The following is a 20,476-nucleotide window of genomic DNA, read 5'->3' as shown; positions in this document are numbered from 1 at the left end:
CAGCGGGGGGTGGACTGGGGGGTGGAGGGGTGTGTAAAGAGGGTGGAGGACAGTTTAAGGGTGAGGGTGGGGGTGGACGTGAGGCGGTGGGGGATGCACGCGGCCAGGGAGAAGTGGAAGGGGGGTCTTGGCATCCTGTGAGGTGCGGGGTTTCTTTTTTATTACTGTGTGGGAGGGTCACCCTGTCTGGGTTTTGGTCTTTTTCTGTGTTAGGCCCCTGAGTGTGGCCTTTGACCGGTGTATGTCCTTGTTGTCCGGTATCCATGTCCCTGTATATAGCCCCTTTAGATAGCCCCTGTTTTGTGTATTGCCCCCTATGGGTGGTTTTGTGTATGTGTGTTTCCTTTGTTTTTGGTTTTATTTGCTTTATTTATTCCTTTGGTTTTTGTGGGGTTGGGGCTGGGGGTTGAGGTGGAGAGGATGGGTGATGGGCTATTATGGTGTACATGGTGTGTTTAGGGGTTTTGGTGGACAGTGTATGTTGGGTGAGTGGGGTTCCGGCCCCACGCCCTTTTCTGTGTTGTGTCTGATGTAAATAAAACCCTTAAAATTAAAAAAAAATTCTGTTCTTGTCAGTTTAATATCTGATAGGTCTCCCACGGGGGGGACCAGTTCTTATTAAGCCGATTTTTGCCAACGGGGAGTCGGAACGAGGGCTCGCTCCGTCCGCTCCACGCATCGCCCCGGTATTGCAGCTTCTCTGGGGAACGGTGCACTCTTTCTAAGCGTGTCAAAGGGAAACCCTGTGGGGTGAGTGAGTGTGTGAGTGAGTGAGTGAGTGAGTGAGTGGGTGAGTGACAGACAGATTGTATGGCCGGGCGTGATCCTGGCTTTCCATCTCTGGTTGACAATAATCATAATAGAGTAGGTAAGAGGGAGTGCAAGTGCACCTTCCTTTTGTAACACGTTTGCTGCCTGCCTTGAAGTAGTCGATTTCATTCATTTGCAATGGCATGTCATTTGAACGTACTTACTTACTTACTTACCTACTCACCTACCAACCGGTGAGCGCGTTCTTGCTCTGATTGAACCCATAGAGTCAAAGAACTAAGTGTAATTCCATTGCTATTGGCCTCGTTTGGTGGTTCATGTGAATACACTGTTGAGTTCCCCATCTTCCTTTAAACCGTAGGGGAATCAATTTTCAGTTGTTTGGCCACTATTTACCCCCCCCGGTGAGGCGAAGCCCTTTTCGTTTGGCCCGCCGTTTTCCCTCCCTTTTACTTGAAAAAAAAAAAAAAAAAAAGTAAAACAAGTTTTTTCACTGACTGACTGACTTACTTACAGGCCGATCTGGTCGTCATAACATGTAATAACACGTATGTCATCTAGGAACCACACCAAAAGCGAGTGCCTGCCTGCCTGCCAGGAGCTTGGTCAACCCGAGTTCACAGCTGCCAAAATGCATCCGTTGTTGTGGGTGAAACAACGAGGACCACTTTTGTCAAGGTGAAACCCTAGCCCTACCACTTTTGTCAAGGTGTAACCCTAGCCCTAACCCTAGTAGGTGGGATGATTCGGCAAAATTCGGAACGCTTCACGGATTTGCGTGTCATCCTTTCGCAGGGGCCATGCTAATCTTCTCTGTATCGATCCAATTTTATTAGATGTGCTGCCGTAGCGAGCACAAGACAGGCAGCTGCACCGACCCCTATATATACGGCACGTCACTGGTCGAGTCGTCTCGGGGCGGGGTTGAAGCGCGAGGGAGGGCCGGTCCCCCCCTTCCCCCGGCCATCCCCTCTGCCCCTCCCTCCCTCCCTCTCTCTGCCCCATCCCTACTGCAAACCCCTACCCCCGTAGTCCAGTCTAGTCCAGTCTAGTCTCGTCGTTACCGTGGCGCAGCGCAAGGGCACTGAGGGGCCGTGCGCGGGTAGCGTGGATCAATGGGGGTCATCGCTTCTCGGCCTTTTGGCTCAGATCAAGTGAGTACCTGTCCTTGATTGGACAGGTATTGACCCTCCCCCCGTCGATACCGGATCGCCGGTACTGGGATCCGGTGACGAGGGCGGGTCGGAGCGGTCGCCTGCCTGGGGGTTTCGGCCCCGACGCCAGGCGGGGACTTGTCCCCTTTTCAGAGCGTTGGATACCTTGGCATCCAACGTTGCTGGTTACCCGAGAAGCAGGCCAGGCTGCTAGAGGGAATGGACGGTCGGATGGACGGAGTGCCGGACGACCGGGATTTGGAATCCTCGCAAGAGGATGGAAGTCCTCGCCGATGGGCAGCCTGGGAGCAGTGGCGCAGGGATGGGCCTTCCCAGGGGCCGTCGCGATTGAGGGCAGTGGGCCAGTCGCTCGACTCGACTGGCGAGGACGTCGAGGGAGGAGAGGGAGACGGAGACATCGAGGCGACAGCTTGGATGCCCGTCAAGCTCGGACTCCCCTTTGTAAACCCCCTAGTGGGGTAATTGAAATGTGCACCGCCTCGGCGGTTTTTGTCCTGTACCCTCTTGTGGGATTTTGTATGTATTTGACTGTCTTTGTTGATGTGTCTTTTAGAAACGATTTTAGAATTGATAAATACTTCTTTTTCTTTTTTTTTTGAAGAAAAAAAAAAAAAAATCTGTTCTTATCAGCAGAGGGCAACAAACCGGAACGTTGGGAGAGATCGGCGGCAGCAGAAGGACGGAGTTGGAGGGAGGGAGGAAGGCGGACGGTGGCGAGATGCCTGGAGGCGGCGCGGCGGGAGGAGTTGGAGAGTCGGAGGGCGGAGTGGTGGTTACCGGTGGAAGGAGCCGAGCGGTGTATGGGGCCCTTCCACCGGCGGAGGAGAGAGGGGAGTCGAGTGGGGCCCAGGGCGGAAGGGCCGACGGGGCTGCAGGGGGAAGCGGGACGCCCGCACCTGTAGCCGCCGGTTTACCCGTGGCGGACTGCGCTGGGATTCCCAGAGCCAGCACCGGCGGGCTGAGGTCGAAGGGGCCGGTTGGAGGAGCAGGAGTTGACGGTGGGGCGGCGGGGAGCGGAGTGACCGGCGGAGTGGTCGGCGGCGTGGACGGTGCTGGGGTCCGGCGGAGGGGCCCCAGGCGGAGAGTGGGAGAGGAGGCCGAGGAGGGCGGAACCGGGCATGAAGGACTCAATCCGGTTTGTGTGGAGGGACCCCGCGGTGGCGCGCCTGGTGAGGGACGATTTCACCAGGCGCGTCATCATGGACATGCTCAGGCTGACCCCGGCGGAGGTCCTGTGCTTGCAGGACAATGTGCCGGAGAGGGGGCACGACCTGACCTTGAGGTCGGGGCCGATAGCGGCGTCGGTGCTGGCCAGGTGCCGGGAGCTGGGGGACCAGAAACCCCTAAGCCACTTTGAAGTGGTGGACCTGGCCAGGCAGAACTTCAGGGTCGTGACGGTGGAGATGTTTGACCCCCACTTGCAGGAGAGGGAGGTGGCGGCCAGCCTGGGCATTTTTGGGTTCTGGCTGGGTAAGAGACAATACCAGATCCTGCTGGACGACAACCCCGGCGGGGTCGACGGGCTCAATCACCCCCCGGCGTATTTCAACGTGGGAGCGTACCGGGGACGGGTCCGGTACGCGAGGCAGCCCCCCAACTGCCGGAGGTGTCGTGCGGTGGGGCACTCGGAGGCCAACTGCCCGGGGCCCCGCTGCAGGGAGTGTGGGGCGGAGGGCCACCTGGCACGGGAGTGTCCAGTCCCGAAGGCCTGCAACGGGTGCGGAGTGCGGGGGCACCTGTGGCGGGCGTGCCCGACGAGGGTGCGCTCCTACGCGGCGGCGGCGGGGGGGCCCAAGGGGGCCCCTGGAGATCCAGGAGAGCAGTGGCCGGCTCCGGCGAGACCGACGACGTCGGCGAAGCTGGCGGAACCGGAGCAGCCTCCGTGCTTGGTGGTCCGGGAGGTCGAGGAGCCGGGAGTGGCTCCGGAACCGGCCAACCCTAGCGACGGGCGGGGGCTGGGGAAGGACGGGGGGGGACTGACGGCGCTGGTTTCAGCCCTGGAGGGCGTCCAGGCGCCGCCGGACCCCCCCGCCCCCTTGGGACCTCCTTTACAGGCCCTAGCTTTGGGGAAGGAGCAGCCCCTGGCAGTGAGGGTGGCGGCGACGGTGGCAGCGACCGGGGCAGGGGACCCCGGATTGGAGTCGCTGCAACGGATCCAGCGGGCCCTGGACGAGGTCGACCGGGGGAACGCGGCGTCCCCGGGGCGGATACGGCCGAGGGAGGGGGACTCGGGGGACTCGGAGGAGGACTCTGGGGAGGATTCACGGGGCCGGGGTACCTCCAAGAAGGTGCGGGGTCTTGTACAAGAGTGGGGACAGCACGGATCTGGGGAACTGGCGGCCATTGACCATGCTGTGCGCAGACTATAATTTGTTGGCCAAGGTCTTGGCCGACCGTCTGCGCACGGCACTCCCATACGTCGTGCACGAGGACCAGACCTGTGGGGTCGGGGGTCGGTCCGTGCGTTGGAATCTCCAGCTGCTCCGGGACGCCATAGCCTGGGCCGAGGACCGCGGGCTGCCTCTGATGGTGGCCGGCCTCGACCAGGCAAAGGCTTTCGGTAGGGTTCACTGAGGTTTTTTGTTTCGGGTGTTAGAGAGGTTAGGACTAGGGCACGTTTTCATCGGGTGGCTTAGTACTCTGTACTCTGCCGTGGGGTGCACCGTTTCCATCAATGGGCACTTGGGGCAGCGTTTCGACTTGGTATCGGGGGTTAGGCAGGGGTGTCCGCTCTCACCCCTGCTGTTCATCCTTTACATGGAGCCCCTGGCGGCGGCCATTCGGGCCGACCCGGGTGTCGATGGGTTACTGGTACCAGGTAGCGGGGGCCTACGGGTCAAGATGACCCAGTACGCAGACGACACCACCCTGCTGCTGGGGAGCGACGCTAGCCTGATCCGAGCCTTGGGTATCTTCCAGGACTTCACGAGGGCCTCTGGTGCGGTGCTGAACCTCACCAAGTCTTCCGTGAAGTACTTTGGGCGCTGGAAAGACCGGACGGATGTACCAGGGGGGTTGTCTCTCAGTGCTGGACCCTTGCGGATCTTGGGGGTGCACTTTCAGGCGGCCCAGTGCGCCACGGCCAACTGGACCAGGCGCCTGGAGGCAGTCGGGCGGAAGTTGTCCATGTGGAGCGCCAGGACCTTGACATTCGTGGGGAAGGTCTTGGTCCTGAAGATGGAGGTGTTGCCGGTCCTCACCTTCCTGGCCTACGTGTATCCCATGCCGGCCAGCATGCGGCGTCCTTTGATGCGGCTCGTCTTCCGCTTCCTCTGGGGGGGGAGGTACTAGGTCGTGGCGAGGCGTCGCATGCTGGCCACAGTGGGCCAGGGGGGGAGGGACGTGCCTCACTTCCCGCTGAAGCTTGACTGCATTTTTGTCTCTTTTCTTTTGGGAGAGCTGTCCAGACCGGTCTTGCACCCTTCTGGGCACTTCCTGGTTTTTTATTTTTCTTATCCAGCCAGACATCTGTTGGAGTGGTCCAACTTGGGCCCCCGGGCTGAACGGCTTCCCTGGCACTTTGGCCACGCGGCCAAGTGGCTCCGTGCCCATCCCGAGGCCAGAGACCCGGCACTGGGCCTGGACCAGCGGGCCCTGTATGCGGAGTTGAGGCGGGGAGTCTGTGCGCCGGCCGTGGTGGGGCTACCTGCCGCGGTCTGGCTGTCGGTCCAACTGCCTGGCCTCGACAGCGGCCTCAAGGACCTTAACTGGCTGTGCCTCCACAAGGGCCTGCCGGTGCGTGAGGTCATGCACCGGCACGGCCTGGCACGGACCCCGGTGTGCCCGCGGGCCACCTGTGGCGGGGACGAGACCATCCGTCACGTCATGTGGGACTGTCCTTTCGCGGGGGTGGTGTGGGCGCGGGCGGAGGGTTTGCTGGGGAGGGTGGTGGGGGGGTTTCATGTCACGTGGGCACGGGTGGAGAGGGGGGTGGGGGCTTCGGGGGGGCGGAGGAACCGCTTCCTCCTTTGGCTAATCATCTCCCTCTTTAAGCGGGTCCTGTGGCAGGGGAGGAAGGAGTGGGTGCTCCGGGGGGTCGACTGGGGGGTGGAGGGCTGTGTCAGGCGAGTGGAGGACAGCCTGAGGGTCCGGATGGGGGTGGACGTCCGGCGGTGGGGCCCGCGTGCTGCCCGGGACCGGTGGAAAGGGGGGCTGGGCCTCATGTGAGGGGCCTGGCCGGTCTTTGTAGGTGTTTTCCCCCCGGCAAGTCGGGGTCTGTGGTCGCCCCCTGTGTGGGGTGTGTTCTGTGTTTTGTTTTTATTTGTTCCTGGGCAGGGCCTGTCCTGCCTTTTTATGTTTTGTTTGTGTCCTAGTGGGGGCCTGTGTTGCCCCCTGCTGGGGTTTCCCTGGCATTGGGGAGGGGGTTTTTGCCGCCCCCGGCTGGGTGTTTTTTTGGTTTTCTTGTGTGGTTTTTGTGTTTTGTTTTGTTTTTTTGTGGGGTTTTTTCTGCTCTTTGTTTTGGGGGTTTTGTCGCCCCCTGCTGGGGGTATCCTGGCGTTGGGGAGGGGGCTTTGTCGCCCCTGTGTGTGGTTTGTTTTGTTTTCTTGTGTGGTTTTTGTGGTTGTGGTTTTTTTTGGGGGGGGGTTTTGCCGCCCCCTGCTGTGTGTGTGTTGTGTTGTTGTCTTGAGTGTCGTGTTTTTTTGTGTGGTTTTGGTTTTGGGGGCTTTGTCGCCCCCTGCTGTGTGAGTGTGTTGTGTGGTGTTTTTGTGTCTTTGGTCTGGGAGTGTTTTTTGTTTTTGGGGTATGTGGGGTCTGTGACCCTGGAGATGTACTTTGTCATTGCGTGTTTCTGAAATAAATTTTCTAAGAGTTCTGTTCTTGTCAGTTTAATATCTGATAGGTCTCCCACGGGGGGGACCAGTTCTTATTAAGCCGATTTTTGCCAACGGGGAGTCGGAACGAGGGCTCGCTCCGTCCGCTCCACGCATCGCCCCGGTATTGCAGCTTCTCTGGGGAACGGTGCACTCTTTCTAAGCGTGTCAAAGGGAAACCCTGTGGGGTGAGTGAGTGAGTGAGTGACAGACAGATTGTATGGCCGGGCGTGATCCTGGCTTTCCATCTCTGGTTGACAATAATCATGATAGAGGAGGTAAGAGGGAGTGCAAGTGCACCTTCCTTTTGTAACACGTTTGCTGCCTGCCTTGAAGTAGTCGATTTCATTCATTTGCAATGTCATGTCATTTGAACGTACTTACTTACTTACCTACTCACCTACCAACCGGTGAGCGCGTTCTTGCTCTGATTGAACCCATAGAGTCAAAGAACTAAGTGTAATTCCATTGCTATTGGCCTCGTTTGGTGGTTCATGTGAATACACTGTTGAGTTCCCCATCTTCCTTTAAACCGTAGGGGAATCAATTTTCAGTTGTTTGGCCACTATTTAGAAGCCCTTTTCGTTTGGCCCGCCGTTTTCCCTCCCTTTTACTTGAAAAAATAAAATAAAAAATCAAACAAGTTTTTTCACTGACTGACTGACTTACTTACAGGCCGATCTGGTCGTCATAACATGTAATAACACGTATGTCATCTAGGAACCACACCAAAAGCGAGTGCCTGCCTGCCTGCCTGCCAGGAGCTTGGTCAACCCGAGTTCACAGCTGCCAAAATGCATCCGTTGTTGTGGGTGAAACAACGAGGACCACTTTTGTCAAGGTGTAACCCTAGCCCTACCACTTTTGTCAAGGTGTAACCCTAGCCCTACCACTTTTGTCAAGGTGTAACCCTAGCCCTAACCCTAGTAGGTGGGATGATTCGGCAAAATTCGGAACGCTTCACAGATTTGCGTGTCATCCTTTCGCGTGTCCCCCCCTTCCCCCTGGCCATCCCCTCTGCCCCTCCCTCCCTCTCTCTGCCCCTATCCCTACTGCAAACCCCGACCCCCGTAGTCCAGTCTAGTCCAGTCTAGTCTCGTCGTTACCGTGGCGCAGCGCAAGGGCACTGAGGGGCCGTGCGCGGGTAGCGTGGATCAATGGGGGTCATCGCTTCTCAGCCTTTTGGCTCAAATCTTTGATCCCATAGGTGCAGAGAGCGATCGACCGGCCGGTGGGTGTTACCCTTTTCGTTGGATGGTCCTATCATTTGGCTTTGTCTTGTGTTAATTTGAATTTTTCACTGTCCCAGATTTTGTCTTTGTCTTGCACACAGGTCCGCAGACGGTGGCCGGAGTCAGTGCTGGAGGAGGAGTCACTCACCGGAAATTTCCAATCTCCACTGGCCTAGCCTAGCGCTAGGCCAGGTGAGTGCCTCCAAGGCCAGTACCTTTCCGGCGCCCCTGCGGGCTTTGTCTGTGTCTTGTGTTTTGTGATTTTTTGTCTGTTTTTTGTTTAGCCTTTGTTCCGTTTGGTGTGTTTTACTCGTGTTTTGTTTAGTAGTAGTTCCATAGTTTGTTTGTCCCTTGTCTTTTTGTGAGTCCCAGTGTTTGTTTGGTGTAGCCTAGCCGCCAATCCTTGATTGGGGGCAGGTGTGTCTAGTTTAGGTGTTGTCAGTGTTTTTCCGTGTCAGTGTTTTTCCCTTGCTGCCAGTAGCCAGGCCTGGCAAGCCAGGCAATTGATGGCAGGGGTGTCTCGTTAGTGTGAGTGTTTGTCTCAACAGTTTTCCGTTCAGTGTAGTCCTTTTTTTTGTTTACCCTGTGGTTTTGGTTATTGTTTAAGTGTTTTTTGTGGTTAATTTCTTTTGGTCGGTCTTTTCAGTTTCATTTTCTTCGTTGATTTGTTTTTGGTGGGGTTCTAGTGTTGTCCTTTTAGTGTTGTTACCCTCCCTTATTTTTGTTAGTGTGCCCCTCCCCCCCCCCCCCCCCCTCCCCTCCCCCTCCCCAGACCAGTGGTTGTTTGTTCCCCCCTCCCTCCTGTTCTCTCTTGCTGTGTCACCCCCCCCATCCCAAAGCGTCTGATTGTCTTTGTTGAGTGTTGTTCGTGCCTCCAAGATGTCGGCCGCCCGTGCCGGCATGAGGAGGCACAACAGTGTCCGTTTTGTGTTCAAGGTGGTGGGAGGAAAGAGGCTGGAGATGTCCAGACTGGACTTCTCCAGGAAGATGCTACAGAAGCTGCTCAGGTTCTCGCCGGCCGTTCTGAACTGCATCGTGGCCTTGCCCGCTGGGCAGGGCTTTGATGTCAGTTTCAGCACGGCCATGGTATTGAAAGAATTCTGGACACGTTTCGAGGTGAGCAAAGAACAAGTGACCCAAGCGTTTTGCGTTGAGAAACTGACTGACAACACATTGAAAGTGGTGATTGTCAGGATGTTTAATGAGACTGTGAACCCCGAAGACGTCTGTGTCTGGTTGAAAAGGTACTGCACAGTTAAAGGGGTTCCAGTCAGAGTGAAGGATCTGGACGGCATATGGAATGGAGCTTGGAGAGTGCCCATCCAGCAGGTTCCAGATCCGACAGGTTTTGAAGGACTGAGGCAGCTACCCTCAATCATCGTGTTGGGGGAGAACAGGGGCTTTGTGCACTACATGGGACAGCCAAAGTTATGCAGAAAGTGCATGAAGCATGGGCACCTCTCGGAGGCGTGCCAGGAGGTGGTATGTGGAAAATGTCGAGAGATCGGGCACGTCTTCGCGGAGTGCCCAAATGGGAGAGCTTGCAACTTGTGTGGCGAGCTCTCCCACCTGTTCAGAGACTGTCCTCAGTCCTTCGCCAACAAGCTCCGGGCGGCCAGGGCGCCCGTGGAGCCTGAGGTGGCAAGGGAGGAACCCGCGGAAAAGAGGGCGGAGGTGGAAACGAAAGAGGCGGAGGGAAAGGTGATGGAGGAAGTGGAAGAGGTGGAGGAAGAGGCGGCGGACCCTGTTTTAATCCCTTTTAACCAGGTGGCCGCCGAGCACAGATAGGTGAGAGAGGAAAGTGGAGACAGCGGGGGAGAGGGGGCTGGAAGCTCTGAGGAGACAGGAACCTCCAGCCCCTCTCCCAGCACCAGTGACTCGGCGGCCAGCGAGGCATCTATGCAATGTGGGCAGCTTTTACTAGGCAAACGTGACAGAGATCTGTCCGTTGACATCGATCCAGCCAGTAAAAAGGGGAGGTCTGAAGTAAGCTCTGGAGAGTCAGATTCCTCTCCTAGGGTATTTTCTTCCAGCTCTCCTAACCAAATAGCCTTTTTATCCATAAACGTCAAGGCATCTACCCCCAAGGAGAGCTCAGACCTCCCCGAACGCCCCCCCAAGAAGAAGAAAGAGCTGAAGAGTGAAGAGGTAAACATAGTTTTAAGTTCTTAGAATCTGTTTTATTGTTTTACTCCTTCTAAGACCCCCCCCCCCACGTTTTTTAGTCTTATGCACGTCCTTTTAACCCCTTTTACCCTTTTAATGGCACTCAATTTTACCACCATAAATGTTAGGAGGATAAAAACCACTCACAGAGCACAGTCTGTCTTAACATTTTTAAGTACTGTACAGAGCGATGTGTTTTTATTACAGGAATGCGGTTTGCCTTTTAACAACTCCTATTTTAAATGGGAGCAGATGTGGTGCCATGGGCCCTCCGTCTGGAGCGGGTCTACCAATAACAAAAACGACGGAGTGGCAGTTTTAATAAAGAACCCACATGTTTTGGTGAAGGGGAGCACTATTATTGAAAACGGACGGGCACTTTTAATGACTATGAACTTTTTAGGGAGGGATTTTAAAGTGATCAATGTCTATGGTTTTAGCGAGAAAAATGAGCGTTTTACCCTTTTAGAAGAGTTGCAGTCCCACCTGCTAGGTAGGGCCCCCCTCATTTTAGCAGGAGATTTTAACACCATCTTAACTAGGGCCGACAGAAGAGGAGCAGCGGTTGATTTTAAAGTAGACAAGACATCGACCCTTTTAAATAGCACGGTTAGGGATTTTAAACTTAGTGACTGTTATAAGACCGTGCATCCCAGAGAGGAGGGCCTCACCTGTTTCAGTGATGATGGCACCAAAGCCTCTCGCATAGACAACCTTTTTACCCGGGACGCCCCCCCAACCGATGCTAGATTAACCCCGGCTTTCTTCTCGGACCACTCTATGCTGTCCTGCACCCTTTCACTGACCTCGGGCGTGACGGTAGGGAAGGGTCTGTGGAAACTGAACTGCTCCCTGTTGGAGGATGAGGAAGCAGCAAGGCAGTACAGGGAGCAGTTCAGGGACTGGCAGACCCTTCAGGACTTGTCCGACACAAGAGCACAATGGTGGGAAATGGTGAAGGGTAGGACCAAGGTGTTTTTTAGTCAGGTAGGGAAAGACAGAAAACAAAGAACAGATCGCCGCATGGTGGGACTGCAAAAACGCCTGGAAAGATATTTTAACCTCAGAAACCAAGGCATTGATTTTAACGATGAAATAAAAGAGGTAAAAAAGGAAATGAGTATTTTATCGGAGGAAAAGAGTAAGGGGTTTATTTTAAGAAGCAAAGAAAGGGATTTGGAAGAAGGGGAGAAGTGCACTAGGTACAAAAAAAAAAAATCATTAGTAAAGGGGGAATCATGTCCAAACTCAAGAACAACAAAGGAGAAACAATGGAGGACACAGAAGGTATTTTAAAAACAGTCGAAACCTTTTATCGAGAGTTGTTTGGGGAGAAGGACATTTTAAAAGAATGAACAAAAGAGGTTTTAGGGTTTTTAGAAAAGACAGTCAACCAAGATGGAACACTAGACAAAGATTTTAGCATGGAGGAATTGAACACGTGTTTTTATGGTTTTAAGAGGGGGAAGTCTCCAGGGGCGGACGGCCTGCCACTGGAGTTTTACCTTACCTTTTGGGACCTTTTAGTACACGACCTCCTGACTGTTTTTAAAGACCTAGAGGACCTCGACAGACTTCCAGACAGCTTTAGAGTAGGGATAGTCACATTGTTACACAAAAAAGACGACAGGACTGACCTGAAGAACTGGAGACCCATCACCCTTTTAAACTTTGATTTGAAACTTTTTAGCAAACTTTTATCCAACAGAATGTCCACAGTTTTAGAGTCAGTGATCCACCCGGATCAAACCCGCGCCATCCCAGGAAGGAAGATCACCGACAGCCTAGTACTGATTAGAGACGCCATCTGTCTTGCGAGGGACAGGAATATTCGTTTAGCGGTCCTAAATCTAGATTTTGAAAAAGCTTTCGATCGGGTCTCGCACCAGTACCTATTTCAGGTACTGCAAAAAATGGGCTATCCGGATAGGTTTATAGCGTGGGTGGGGCTGTTGTATAGGGGTATACACAGTAGAATCCTCGTTAACGGGTACCTTACAAATGCAGTTAATGTCCACTGCGGCGTCCGTCAGGGTTGTCCGTTATCTCCCCTTCTCTTTGTCTCCTGCATCGAACCCTTGGCGCAGGTCTAGAGAAGGGACCAACGGATCACTGGGCTAGGAATCCCGGGGAGCGGGGGGCTCTCGGCCAAATGTGTTTTTTACATGGACGACGTAAACATTTTATGCACCGACCGACCCTCCATCGACAGGACCCTGGACAGGACTGACTGGTTCGGACTGGCGTCAGGGGCCAAACTGAACAGAGACAAGACAGAGGCCCAGTTTTACGGCCCCTGGCGCACACAGGACTTCACAGGACTGCCACTCACAACACAGACAGACTTAAGGGTTCTAGGGGTAAAATTTGACCGGTTAGGGCTAGGCAGCGGGAACTGGGAGGGACTAATCGGGAAGACTAGACAACGATTGGCCTACTGGGGACTACGCGACCTGACGATTGAAGGACGGATTTTAATCATCAAGAGTGTGATTTTACCCCTGTTTTTACTGGTTTCAGCCATCTTCCTGCCTCCCAGAAGAGTGCTTTTACTCCTCGACCGCATGGTTTTTTATTTCTTATGGAAATCCAAGTGGGAGAGGCTGAGGAGAGAGGTGGTAAAAAGGAGTGTTTTAAAAGGGGGGAGGGGCCTCCCAAACTTTGTGGTGTTCTTGTCCTGCAGGTACACCGCACTCCACGTGGGCCTGGCCAACCGAGACACAAAGACGGGCCTGTTGGTAAGGGTTTGCCTGGGGGGGTACCTGCGGACCCTGAGGATCCTCCCCGTCGACCTGAGGGTCCCGGTGGCTTCTAATCTGCCACCGGCGTACAAGGTTTAAAAAAAGTTTTTGAAGGCTTTTAATCTGGAACAGCAGACAGAGCGAGTTTTAACTAACCACCGATTGATTCTCTCTGTTGTGCAGGAGGGGGAGCCAATGAGTCCAGTGCGCGGGCTCGCGCTAGGCGAGCCCTCCACAGTTTGGCGCAACGTGGCCCATCCTGCTCTGCTGAACCGGCACCGTGACCTCAACTGGATGGTGGCCCATGAGATCCTCCCGGTCAGAGCCGTCATGCACTCCCGGGGCATGGGACTAACATCGAGGTGCCCACGGCCGACTTGTGGCGGAGACGAGACCGTGCGGCACCTGCTCTGGGAGTGCAGGGCCGCCCGGGACCTGTGGATCCAAGCGGGGCCCCTGATAACCCCGAGCCTGCCAGCAGGGGAGGTCCTGACAGCACAGATGGTGCTCTACGGGGTGAGTCAGAGGCCCATAACACCGGGAAACTTCCGCCAGCTCTGGCTCACCCTGACATGCTGCAAAGAGGCACTTTGGACCTCCAGAAACCTGCTGGTGGGGAAGCGCGTGGAGACGGCCACCCAGGCAGTGGCGATACTGGCTACAGGGACCCTAGGGTGGTACGTCCCACGCGCCATTCGGAAGTGGTCCGGGCGGCCGCGGCCTGACTGCGCCGGAATGGCTGCCAAGGTCGAGGATCTCCGCTGGGCCCCAGAGGAAGAACGAAGCGGTGACCGGTTCAGTGGAGCGGGAGGAACTGGCCCCGTTTATGGACTCCAAGCTCCCCCTTCATGGCACAACAGAGACTTTTAAAACTTTTACACACATTACTTAACCAGTCTTAACCCGGTATTGAGGAAACACTTTAATGGCTTTTATCACACTGTGTTTAAAAGTATTGTTTTGTTTTAAGTATTGTCTTTTAACATACATGCTTTTTACATTTGACCCAACACAAGTGTTTTTTTTTATCTAAAATGTATGCCTTTTAAAGTGTTTTAAGACTTGTAAATTGAAAACGACAATATTCGAAATGTGTTTTTAACGCTCTGTCTTGCCGCAAAGGATCAATAAAATCCTTCAAAATTCAAATTCTGTTCTTATCGGAAGAGGGCGACAAAAGAAGACGTTGGAGGAGATCGGCGGGGGGACGGAGTCGGCGGCCGGCGATCGTGGCGAGTGGCGTTTTTTGGGTTTGTTTTTTGCGGTTAAGAGGGGCGGATGAGGAGGTGTCGTGCGGTGTATGGGGCACTCCTCTAGTCGGGCGTTTGGGTTTTAGGGGTTTTCTGGGCATCTTTTTTGACCTCCAGTGCACGATGGCTGGGAGGACTAATTCTCAGGCGGCTGGGGCCGGCCTGCGCAATACGTTGCGGTTTTCATCAACGGATGACGGTTTTGGGATTGGGGACAGGGACTGGTTCGTCCGGAGGGTGGTCATGGGGGCCTTGGGGCTGGCACCGGCGGAAGTTTTCTGCCTGCAGTTTAACCTGGCGGAGGGGGGCTACGAGCTCTCCGTCGCCAGGGACGATCGGTTCAGGGAGGTGGCAGCGCTGTGCCGGGCCAAGGCGGGGGAGGAACCTCTCTCCAAAATGACTGTGGAGTCGCTATGCAAAACCAGCTTGCGGGTTGTCACGGTGCTGCTTTACAACCCGTACGTGGGGGATGCAACAATTGCGGGCTTCCTGGGGAAGTATGGCAAGGTGGACCCCCAGGTACGCTACCTGCGGGACGGATACGGGATCTGGGCTGCCCGGAGGCAGTACCGGGTCCTGCTGGCCGACAATCCGGAGGGGGCGGACGTATGGTGGAGGCACCCGGTGGCAGCCATGGAGGCACCGTTGTCCCTTGGGGAGCTGGAGGGAGCACTGAGGCGCATGGGCCGGCGGAAGGTGCCGGGCCTCGATGGGCTGCCGGCCGAGTTCTATCTCAAGTTCTGGGATGTGATCGGGCCGGCGGTCCTCGGCACGCGACCCTGGGAGGGTCGATGGCAGACAAGGTGCTGTCCCTCCTGTCAAAAAGGGGGGACGGCGCCGACCTAGGTAACTGGTGGCCGTTGACCATGCAGTGCGTGGACTTCAAATTGTTGGCCAAGGTCTTGGCCGACCGGCTGCGCACAGCACTCCCAGACGTCGTGCACGTGGACCAGACCTGTAGCATGGGTGGTTGGTCCGTGCGCTTGAATCCCCAGCAGCTCCGGGACGTCCCAGCCTGGGCCGAGGACCGCGGGCTGCCTCTAATGGTAGCCAGCCTCGACCAGGCAAAGGCGTTCGATAGGGTACACAGAGGGTTTTTATTTCGGGTGTTAGAGAAGCTACGGATAGGACACGTGTTCATTGGGTGGCTTAGTACTCTGCCGTGGGGTGCACCGTTTCCATTGATGGGCACTTGGGGCAGCGGTCTGGTATCGGGGGTTAGGCAGGGGTGTCTGCTCTCACCCCTGCTGTTCACCCTTTAAATGGAGCCCCTGGCGGCGGCCATTTGGGCCGACCCGGGTGTTGATGGGTTACTGGTAGCGGGGGCCTACGGGTCAAGATGACCCAGTACGCAGACGACACCACCCTGCTGCTGGGGAGCGACGCTAGCCTGATTTGAGCCTTGGGAATCTTCCAGGACTTCACGTGGGCCTCTGGTGCAGTGCTGAACCTCACCAAGTCTTCCGTGAAGTACTTTGGGTGCTGGAAAGACAGGACGGATGTACTAGGGGGGTGGTCTCTCAGTGCTGGGCCCTTGCGGATCTTGGGGGTGCACTTTCAGGCAGCCCAGTGCGCCACGGCCAACTGGACTAGACGCCTGGAAGCAGTCCGGCGGAAGTTGTCCATGTGGAGTGCCAGGACTTTGACATTCGTGGGGAAGGTCTTGTTCATGAAGATGGAGGTGTTGCCGACTCTCGTCTTCCTGGCCTACGTGTATCGCTTGCCGGCCAGTATGCGGCGTCCACTGACGCGGCTTGTCTTCCGCTTCCTCTAGGGAGTTTTTTTTTTTTTTACCTCCAGTGCACGATGGCTGGAAGGAATATATCTCAGGCAGCTGGGACCTGCCTGCACAACACGCTACGTTTTTCTTCGGCAGTAGAGGGTTTTGGAGTTGAGGACCGGGACTGGTTCGTGAGGAAGGTGGTTGTGGGGGCTTTCGGGCTGGATCCGGCTGAGGTTTTCTGCCTCCAGTTCAACCTGGCGGGGGGGGCTACGAGCTCTCCATTATAAGGGACGATCATTTTCGGGAGGTGGCGGCGCTGTGCCGGGCCAAGGCGGGGGAGGACCCGGTCTCCAGGTTGACGGTGGAGTCGCTGTGCAAGACCAGCTTGCGGGTTGTCACTCCTCTACATTTCAAGAATGTGGTGTTTTTTTTATTTTTACGGGATTGTTACAGGGCTGTAAACGCTAGGGGGGAGGGGCATGCGCGAGTGCCAGGGGGGCACGAGTATGTAAGGGGGGACTGGATGTATCAGCAGGTAGGGGTGGGCAGGAGGGGGGTCCTGGACATCCCCCCGAAGCTAGACACCCTGTTTTTTTCGTTCCCTGCCGGTGCCTGAGGAGCCCTTGCGTACACTGGTGCGAGGCCTCTTAGTTTTTTTGGTTGTCCTTTCCCCTCAGCGACTGGTAGGGTCCTGGGACAACTCCAGGCCCAAGGGCAAGGCGCTCCCGCCCCTCTACGGGTAGGTGGTGGGATGGGCCGGGCGGCATGTGGGACCTGTGCCACAACCATGGGGGGCTGTACAACACCCTGGTACTGAATAGGGGGCTGGGTACGGGGTGGGTCCGGCCGGGTGGGCCTTCGTCAATCACCGGGGCCTGTCCAACCGAGCGGGACCTCAACTGGCTAGGGGTCCTGAGGAGGCTGCCGGTCAGGGAGGTCCTCCACAAACACTGCCTCTCCCGGCTGCGTACGTGTCCGCATATATAAAACATACTACGAACAGGTAATGCAATATGCATTACCTGTGGGCCATTTGGTTACCTGCCTTTTATTTGACTAATAAGGGACCGCCTGAAGAGTTCTCCCGTTTAATAATGAATGAAACCGGTCGCGGTTAGGAGGCCATCGCGCATGCTCCAGGTATTCTGGGTGGGACGTAAAAGCAAGTAATCCCACCATGGGGTGTGTCGGCCTACATTTTCTGAACTGCAAACTTGTTTTGCTCAAGTGATGAGCCTCTCACTCTGCCTCTCCCTCTCTCCATCCTGCTCCCTCTCCGTGCTGACTATCAATTTGAACATGTGTCTGTTGTTAACCCCTTTCCTCCCACAGCCTCCAGTTGACGCTCATGCGCCTCGGTTTTTAACCTCTTTTCCAGTTTTCCTCCCACTGATGACCTCTACTCTACGGACAGCCGAGATTTGGTATAGTTAATTTATCTTTCAGGCAGGCCCTTTCTTAGCTTTTTAGATTAGGTTAGCTACTTGGCCAGGTATGACACCCACTCACACACACCTGTCTTTCAGACCTTGGCTTTTAGTCACCGCTGCTGCCTGGTAATCCATTTTGTTCGTATCATCCCTCTTGTCTTATGTTTCATTTCTCCTTTTCTCCACCCACCCCCCTCTCTTCCCCTCCTTTCTCTGTAGTATGTCCCGCCCCATCCGCTACAATGGGAATGACTCCCAAGCACTCAGCCACCGATTCTTGGCGACCCTCCTGTGGAAGAAATTTAGATTTCCTGTGTGCTTACATTATTCACTAATCAAGAGAACTAGTCATTGGATACTAGTTAGTATGTTCTCATGTAAGCTTGCTATTAATAAGAGTAGATTGTGTCTATGTGTCAGGGTTAATAGATGTTTTGAGATCAGGAGAAAGTACTGGCTAAATGGTCCTTGTCATGACTACAAGGAGAGCTCCAACTATGAACTCTGTAGTTTGAGTGGTCATGTGTTGGGAGCTGTGAATCTCTTTCTCTGAGACTGTTGTAACGTCATCACTGCCTGACTGTCACTATCTATGTTTACATTCTTGTGCCTTTTAAAAGATGGTCCTCTGTCCTTCAGAGCGGAGGGAGACTTGATTGAGACCAAAGCCTGGTGTTGTGTTGTCATTTATTGTCAGAGGTCTGGTTTTCTCTCCCAATCTGCAGATTGATACTTATTAAAATCCAGAACTCAACTGAACTTAGTCAGTCCGTTTATGAAGAGACGGACAAAACACTTTCTTTATCACTCCCCAGTTCCCCTCTCCCCGCCTGCGCATGACAGTGGCGCCGTCCATCCGCTTAGACCCGTCTACTATCTGGAGAAGTTCTCCTGCCCTACCTACCCCTGTCCCCTCCTCCTCCTCCCCCCATGTCAACCACTACTGTCCTGCCCTCTGGACTACGTCTGACCCCCCTATACACCTGCCACGACCATCATGGCTGCAAGGACCTGTGGACCCTAACCCCTGTCAGGAGCGTACTGGTCCTGAGGGACTCCAACCTCCACTCCCTCCTGTACTCCAAGAGGATAGACAGGTGGACGGTTACCCAGGGGCCAAGCTACATCACGCCCTGGATATTCTCAGGAGCCTCCAGAACCCCTTCCTCCTCGTCACACGGGTTATTTTGGCTATAGGTGTGCACAACACGTCCACCCTGGTACCCATTTCCACCTGCCACCTCACCGCCATCTATACGGTGTCAACCACTGTCTTCCCTTCTGCCTCAGTACAGGTCTCCTTAATTAATTAACCCTCTCCTACCTGAATGTATTTCTGTACTCCAAGGTGCCCACCATTCCCTTCCGGCCTGCTCACCTTTTCAACACAGGATGGGACCACATCCACTGGTCCTCTCCCACTGGTCGCACTTTTTTGGACCACTGGTCGTTAATCTAAATGATGGACCCGTCCCCTCATCACACCCTTGTGCTTCTCCTCCGTGACTGCTGGCACTTAGTGACTACATCGTACCGCCACCCTCCATGCTTCTTCACACAAGTGATGTTGGCATTATCCACTATTCACCCCCCTCGTCCAGCCCCCAACCCCCTCATTCTCCTTCACATTGGTGACTATTGGCATCACCCAAACCCCTTTTCCCTTCCCTCCCCCTCGCCCATCAGGACGTGACTACCCACCATCATCACATATCCTCTCATCCTTGAGGAGACGTGTGCTTCCAGAACCCTGTTGAGGCCTGTGGGTCTCCCGGACCCTGTTGAGGCCTCCCGAACCCTGAGGAGACGCGTGCCTCTCATCCTTAAAGAGCCGTGTACCCCCCGGAACGCGGCGTTTGGGATTGTGTTTGCCATCGGTTGCTGAAGACCTTGTTAGTTACACTCCACGTCCACTACTTATCTTCTCCTATGATAATTATCTCTATTTGTCTCCTTAGATTGAATGGTGTTTACATTGGCTTTAGTGGTTTTGTCAGTTTAAGTGATAGCATAGTTATCATGATTGGTAGTGGTGTTATCTTTTATGTTACTCTACCTTTAGTCCTGTTAATTGGCATGTCTGGTTGGATTAGGAGGAGTTGTCCGTGGTGCCTGACCTTTGTTTGCCTCTATTTCCTTTACCTTTCTTTTTCTCTCTCATTCCTCCTTGATGCCTCTCGGCTCTCTGTGTCAGGCTGCCATGAGGAACTAGGCCTGGGTTCTCTTCGAAGTTCCTGGAGGGGCTTGGCCCCTTATCTCTCTGTGGGTGATCCTTAGTCCCTGGAAGTGTCCGTGAACTTGACCCCGACCATTGCTGACCGTCGGATCTCGAATGTCATTGTGAGTGGGTTTCATACTCTCCTCTTCACCACCCACACTGCCCTCTGCCCCTGCGGCGTCAAGAGTATTGGCACCCCAGCCCACAAGACCCCTAGCCTCTGCCCCTACCCCCCTTCTCTCCTAGGACATGCACGCCGTATCCCGTCGCAAGTCCTTTAACCTGTATGGTCCGCGAACCACTGAGGCAGGCAAACTGATTTGCTGTCTCCTAAAGACGGCTTATCATCAGAGACAGGTCCGTGCCTTTCTGGATGATGGCATCCCTCCACCGGGCTGCGACCGTAAGGTGGAGAAGTATGCTGCCCAGTTCCACCCACACTCCCTCACTTCCAAGGGCCTATTAGGAATGCACCAAAGTGCGGTTCGCTGGATCCAGACCAATTACCGAAATCCTGGCCACCCATATTTCCCTGTCCAACCTCAAGTCCCAGTTCCCCTCCTTCCACAACTGGTTAGATGCATCGGAGCTGGGCGTACGCTGGGCCACACAGGACCTCAAGGCCCCCATCCCCAGTTGGTCCTCCAGCACGCCTGGGCCTTCCTACCTGTGGAGGTTTTCCCCACAGGCCCCCACTCTCCCTACTTCCCTCCAGTCTCCACCACCAAGGCCCCAAAAAAATCCCCACCCACGTCATATGATCTCCTCCTCCAAGGAGAACGTCAAAAAGCGTTGTGTGAACCCCTCCTCCTCCCCCAACCCCATGGAAATCCAGACTTGGACGGCAGCCACCATCACTAGCGCTGCTCCAGGCCAGGACTACACCACTCTGGCCCTATCCGCCCCCATTCTAACCACCGCCCCCCCTCCACCTCTGCCCGGGCCCACTCAGACGCTCC

The 20,476-nt window shown here is 55.0% G+C and overlaps 1 non-coding gene and 2 pseudogenes across 1 annotated transcript; 2 read left to right on the top strand and 1 right to left on the bottom strand.

Moving 5' to 3' along the window:
- Window positions 1–506: 506 nt before the first annotated feature.
- On the top strand, window positions 507–721 carry LOC146273606 (U2 spliceosomal RNA; annotated as a pseudogene).
- Window positions 722–1,521: 800 nt separating this feature from the next.
- Window positions 1,522–1,628, bottom strand: LOC146273605 (U6 spliceosomal RNA). The gene has a single exon (XR_014766980.1). It is a non-coding gene; the product is annotated as a U6 spliceosomal RNA (small nuclear RNA).
- Window positions 1,629–6,740: 5,112 nt separating this feature from the next.
- LOC146273604 (U2 spliceosomal RNA) lies at window positions 6,741–6,916 on the top strand (annotated as a pseudogene).
- The last annotated feature ends 13,560 nt before the right edge of the window (window positions 6,917–20,476 follow it).

Source organism: Hypomesus nipponensis, chromosome 9 (genome assembly GCF_054491055.1).
Source record: "Hypomesus nipponensis isolate SF chromosome 9, ASM5449105v1, whole genome shotgun sequence".
Taxonomy (NCBI): domain Eukaryota; kingdom Metazoa; phylum Chordata; class Actinopteri; order Osmeriformes; family Osmeridae; genus Hypomesus; species Hypomesus nipponensis.
The sequence above is the reverse complement of the archived record's forward strand: the minus strand, read 5'-3'. Positions and strand labels throughout refer to the sequence as shown.